The sequence below is a fragment of the Drosophila ananassae genome, chromosome 2R (genome assembly GCF_017639315.1).
Source record: "Drosophila ananassae strain 14024-0371.13 chromosome 2R, ASM1763931v2, whole genome shotgun sequence".
NCBI classification, from domain to species: Eukaryota; Metazoa; Arthropoda; class Insecta; order Diptera; family Drosophilidae; genus Drosophila; species Drosophila ananassae.
Genome location: NC_057928.1, coordinates 751,743 through 757,742, shown reverse-complemented (window position 1 = coordinate 757,742; position 6,000 = coordinate 751,743). Strand labels below are relative to the sequence as shown.

General features: G+C 37.9%; 1 long non-coding RNA gene across 2 annotated transcripts; it reads right to left on the bottom strand.

Annotated features, from left to right (window-relative positions):
* Positions 1-3,936: 3,936 nt before the first annotated feature.
* On the bottom strand, positions 3,937-5,578 carry LOC26513797. Of its 2 annotated transcripts, XR_004310988.2 has the most exons (3): positions 4,260-4,625; positions 4,171-4,203; positions 3,937-4,112 (listed from the first exon to the last, which is right to left on the bottom strand). It is a non-coding gene; the product is annotated as an uncharacterized LOC26513797 (long non-coding RNA). The 2 variants fall into 2 exon arrangements; XR_004310987.2 differs by having other exon boundaries at positions 4,171-5,578.
* Between the last annotated feature and the right edge of the window lie 422 nt (positions 5,579-6,000).

Here is a 6,000-nt window from a genome sequence, read left to right as displayed (position 1 = left end):
ACTCAATAGGTCTTATTTTGTCACGGTAAGAAATATTAGTCACATATTTCCCTACCACGGGACATTTATTATTATTGGCTGTTCGGATATTTCCCGAGCATTTTTTAAGTTGGTGATTGCTCATAATTTCGGTAGCTGCTTTTCCGCCTAAGCAACTTACTGATGCTCCCGAATCTAGTAATGCAACATAGTTCCTTTCTCCTATACTAATATCGGTATACAACCTATCATCGGAGTTAAAAAATATAGATGAAACTAACTTTTTCCTGGTATTGGTAACATTTTTCCAAAATAACTTCAACCGAGTGGTTGAACGTCTTGGTTTCAGTTTGGCCGTCGTCTTCGGGTATCCGAATATGCGACACTTTGCTTCATTGTACCTTTTCCATCGAAGGTGTAGAGGTACGAATGAGTGATGTTCGGTGACTGCACAAAGGGGCTCTGCCTCTTCCTGAACTTTGTTATTCTCTGGAATAGGTGTTGTAAATTCCGTTTGAGAATAATTTTCTTTAACTATTGGTTTGGATTTTAAGGATGCGTCAGATAGGTGGTGTTCTGCGCATCCCGCTGACGGTTTTCCGACGGGTTACACCGAGAGCATTTTGGCTTATAAACATCTTTGGCTCCGCAGCCATAACAAAATACTGATCGGACCTCCATACAATCGTCGAACCTATGACCTGGCTTCTGACAATTCCAGCAAACCATCTTCCTCTTATGGATTTCGTCTACTTCCATTTCTAGTTCATCTGCTGAAGTGCCAAATAATTCTGAAACGGAACGATTTGGTATCTTCGGTTTCAAGGATTGGGCCTTGACGTGCTTTTGAAATTGCTCGTGAGTACGAATTTCTTCACGTAATCTAGCAATGGTGTTAATACCTAAATGCATCAACTCGTAACGTAACGATATCTTTGCATTTCTGATAAGAATTCGTACGGTAGATTGTTCGGATATGGGAATCTTTAGTCTACCTAACAAAGTTTCTACAGCGAACTGGTATTCTTCGAATGGTTCGTGTTCTGACTGTCGTCTAACATTGATCAAGTCCCAAATGTCCATATCGGAGTCCACTTCCTGAAATTTTTCGCGAAATTCCTGTTGGAAGGTTTGCCAAGAGAAATTAGGACGAGAACGATGAAACTTCCAAAACCATTCATTCGCCTTTCCTGCGAACAACAAGTACAAATGATCACACAAAAGTTGATAGTCGCCTCCTAAATTTTGTGCTGTAAGGGAGCGAATACGATATAGGAAGTCTTCGACTTGCATGCCGTTTCGCGCACCGTCGAATTTAATTCGCCAGCCTTGTATAATGTTAGCGACTTTTTCGGGGGAAATACTGGACGTTCTAGAATTTCCGGCTGATGTCTCACTATGATGACTGATATTTCTCTGAATGGGTGGTAATTGCGATTGGTAATCGTCAAAGCATCGGGGAACGCTAGGTGACCTTTGATCCTGTTCTGTTGACTCGATATTAAGGGAAGTCATTTTGCTTTTTAGAGCTTGTTCTATCGATGAGTTAATAATTTGGGATATATTCTGCAACATGTTGTTTTGTTGAGCTTGTATACATGATTGTACTAAATCCGTTATTTCGGTTCTGCCTAATCCTTCTCGATGGTTGTCGCTCTCGAGGTATGAGTCACTTGACTGTCCCTTACGTTGCATAGACCTTGTCTGTACCCCTTTTCTTGCTATAGCACCTTTCCCTCTGTTATATGGATTAGCTCTAATTGGTTCAAGACTGGGATCTAACATTTCTCCTAAGGCCTCTGCCTCGTTTATTTCAACCGTTACGTTATTGTTAGTAAGGGATAGTCGGTTCACTAAGCAACTACTGCTGCAAACGGGACAAATTGATTTAACTTGTAAAAGTGGCATTAAACAGCTGTAATGAAATTTATGATTACAGGGAGTCGTAGCCAACATATCGTTTGAACTCGTAGGTTCGCGACAAGTGGAACAAATAGTTTCCTGCTCTCCTACGCCTTCAGCTGGATTCTGTAAGCTGTGTCGTACTGCCATGGTAAAATATCAAATTATCTATTCAATATATAAAAAAAATTACTATAAAACTCCAAAATTAAAATTACGCCAAATAAAAAAATCAAAACCAATCCGCCACCAAAGTTCGTATAGCGCTTTTCGGAAATCCGAAATGTGCTGAAACACTTAACTGATCAAATCTCTCTTTCTCTGATACTGTTTGGGGATACACTAGAAAATTACTGACTCGTAAAACTTCCGATAATATGTACATCCAGTAGGTCAAGAGCTAAAACTCTTTCAGCGTCTTGCGATTCCTAACCAGATCTATTATTCGGACCTGATAAATCTGAAATTATTTAACTTGGAGAAGTCAAGTTACACACAAGAGTCGCTCTGGTCGATCAGTCCAAGCTGCTGAACTGCAATCGCAATTCCTAAAGACGAACAGTTGGTGAATTCCATCGAAATTCAAGTTAAACAGATCTAATAGGTTTTACTAAAAAAAATACTACTACGATATATCATTGTCTAATGGGTCAAGATGCCAAAAAACTCTAGCCTCTTGCAGTTCCACAAAAGACGATATGAAAAAAAAGGAAACTGACTAGATAACTCTAATCAGGCCTCACCGTTTGGGCGCCAATTTTGTAATGTGTGGGTGTGGTTCGAACTCCCTACGTTGTTAGCCAACTTCTAACGTGGGGGTGTACGGGCTGTAGTTAAACAGAACCAAATTGCAAGATCTACTGCAAGGTCCAGAGGATATACCTTGGGGACGTATGGATGGGAGTGAAGGGCGTGCACTTCTTGTGGTCTTAGACTAAGCTCGACGGATGGGGTGGTTCTTTTCACGTATCCATACTACACATCATCAAAATAAATTTAAGTGCACTAACTAGATGCAAATTAATAACGAAAACCCGGATGATTGTCTTACTGACTCAAATCCAAAAGAAAACTAAGGAAACAAATCACCTAAAAGGCAAACAGGCTCAGAAGAAAGAGAGAGAGAATGACTTTGATCAGTTGTAGGGTATTAGATGTTCATTATACCCTATTCTTAACCCACCCGACCTTGGCGAGATCTACGACGTTTGATTCGCCCCATATCACAATCCTATGTGATACCTATTGTGGTTCCAGCATGGCTATTTGAAGTTTCGGTGGCGGATCTGTAATGGCCTTAAGCCTTCATGGAGTTCCTAACACTCAAATTTAAATTGGAGCGAACTTGATTCATTTTTCCCAGTCGGGTATTTCTATTTCATTATAAAATTTCTCCTTAACTGCTACTTTATATAATTTCATTAGAATTCATATTAATATATATATATATAAATTTATATTTATATATAAAGAAGAGATTTAAAAATATTGGGTTAAATTCAATAAATCAGTTTAACTACGTTTGGGATTAATGTAGTAATTAAATTAGGAATTATAAAATTTGCGATTTCATTAGTTAAAATTATTATCAATCCAAAATTATCCAATTCATGCCTTGCTAAAATTTACTGTTTGCTTCGCAAAACTATTAAAATTTAATTTAGGGATATTCACTCACCGATGTTCGCCGCCGTTGAGCTCAAGGACAGGAATAGCTAGAGATGTTTATAATTATTAATTTAAATAGAACAATAAATTAGCCTGGCCATGCTCGAATATTATCGCAAAGTTATCATTATTTAATTCAATCTAAATTCTTTCCTTATATTTTCATATCACTTATATATATATATTTACATAAATCTATATATTTATAATAAAATAACAACGGATATTAAGATATTAATTATTTAAAAAAAACTGAAGGGTGTGCAAAATTCGAATTAAGATACAATATTCTTTCTTTTCGCAGAATAATTTCATAATTAACAAAAGGGATTTGAGCTTTGAATAAAATTCAGCAGGCCAATATTCACATAATTGCACTTCTTATAGTTACAAATTTATCAATAATTCGCTGGAGTTTTCTCTCCGTGTAGCGAAAAGGGCTTGTCGTCGAATCCAAAAAAATATTTATCAAAAGATTGCGATCCCGCGTCGAATCTCTGCACTAGTTAATTCCCATATTTCATCCATTTCGGCCTCCAGATAGCCGGTTGCATAATAGGGTGCTAGACGATTACATAATCCTGTACTAGCCGATTAAAAAAACTGGTGCTAGCCTCTTACATAATTTGGTACTAGCCGCACTGGCACGTGGCACTGGGGGGTAATAAATTCATGAAAAAAAACTGCACTGCACTGAATTTATAACATACCTGGCATAAAATAACTAAACACTTATTAAATGAATCCCGATAATTCGTCTGGGATTTGATTTTATTTAATTTTCAGCACAATTTAAATATTTATTAAACTTGGCTTACAATTGCAGCCGTATTGCTTTCAAGCTCGTCAAAAAATGTCAAAGCTCTCCTATGCAAATCTAGCCCTAACTATGCTAGAGAAAAAGCTTTTACATAACGGCACTCTTATCTCGATATGCAAAAACATAGATAAGAATCGCGTGATGTTTCGTTCACTTATCCAAGGTGACCGCAGATCAATGATATTCGGTGATAAGCTTTTAAGCTTTTCTATGTCTATCTTATGACAGCTCTTCGCATGCGTGCCCTGTTGGAAATCCACACACTACATGTTTTCGTTAATTTCTTTGTATGTTGTATGGTAGGTCTATATGTTGTGTGGTTAGTGCTAGTGCCCAATCTAGACTTCAATCCGATTTGGATAAATTTTAAAATTGGTGTTTAGCAAATAACCTAAGGTTTAATGGATCGAAATGTAAACTCATGTCATAGACCTCACCATGCTATGTACTTTCGTTAATAACTTCCGATTAACTCAGGTTAACGATCTGGGTGTCCTATTAGATTTGAAACTTAAATTTACCGACCATATATCCACCATGGTTAATAAAGATATGGGTGTGCTTGGTTTTAAAAAGTGGTCAAAAGTGTGCAACGCAAAGACCGAGACATACCCGCTCTATAAGGTATATTGATTCTTTATTAGGATCACCTCCTGAGTCGATAAATAAACAGCGCCAAACAGTTAGCTGGTATCCGAGCCATAAATGGTACAGACGATGCGCGTGAGTTGCCACCTCTATTATGTAGCCTCACATAATTCCTATTTCCACATTGTGGTACTCACACACTACCCATCGCAAAATACCATCTTACCCCCGGCCGGACTAAGGTGTTATTCGACCCGAGAGTCTGCCAGGCTCGGGGCTGGGATAGAAATTCTGTCCAGTCTCTAATGAAGGACGTAGCGTACCTCACGACCCCCTGTTCTAAGAAGCCTTACCCGGGTGTCGCGCAGCTCCGCCTTGATGGACTGTTCCTTCTCCGCAATTTATATGCGCCAATAGTCTAGCTTCGTTTAAGACTTAACGAGTATTTGGGCATGTTTATTTACTGTTTCTTTTGGTATAATTCTATTTTGAGTAATGCATTTATAGGACTTAGGAAAAAATTATTTTTATTTTACGGATATGTGGACATATGTAATTATTTCCATTCCAAATTTAATCGTACTTATTAGACTCAGTAATCGCTCATCTTCCCATTGAACTTTGTGAATGAACATTCTGCTATTAGTACACTTTTTATACCCTTGCAGAGGGTATTATAATTTGGTCAAAAATGTGGAACGCAGTGAATGAGACATCTCCGACCCTATAAAGTATATATATTCTTGATCAGGGTCACCTCCTGAGTCGATATAAGCATGTCCGTCTGTCCGTCTGTCTGTCGGTTTCTACGCAAACTAGTCTCTCAGTTTTAGAGCTATCGAGTTGAAACTTTGCACACATTCTTCGACTATATCCTATAGCTGCCATATGACTGATTGATCGGAAATGCCATAACTTCGTTTTTTTTTTAAGATAGAGGGTTGGGACTTTCTACACATGTTATATTTGACCAACATATCTTATGTTCAAAATTTCATAAGGATCGGCCGACTATATCCTATAGCTGTCATACAACGATCGTA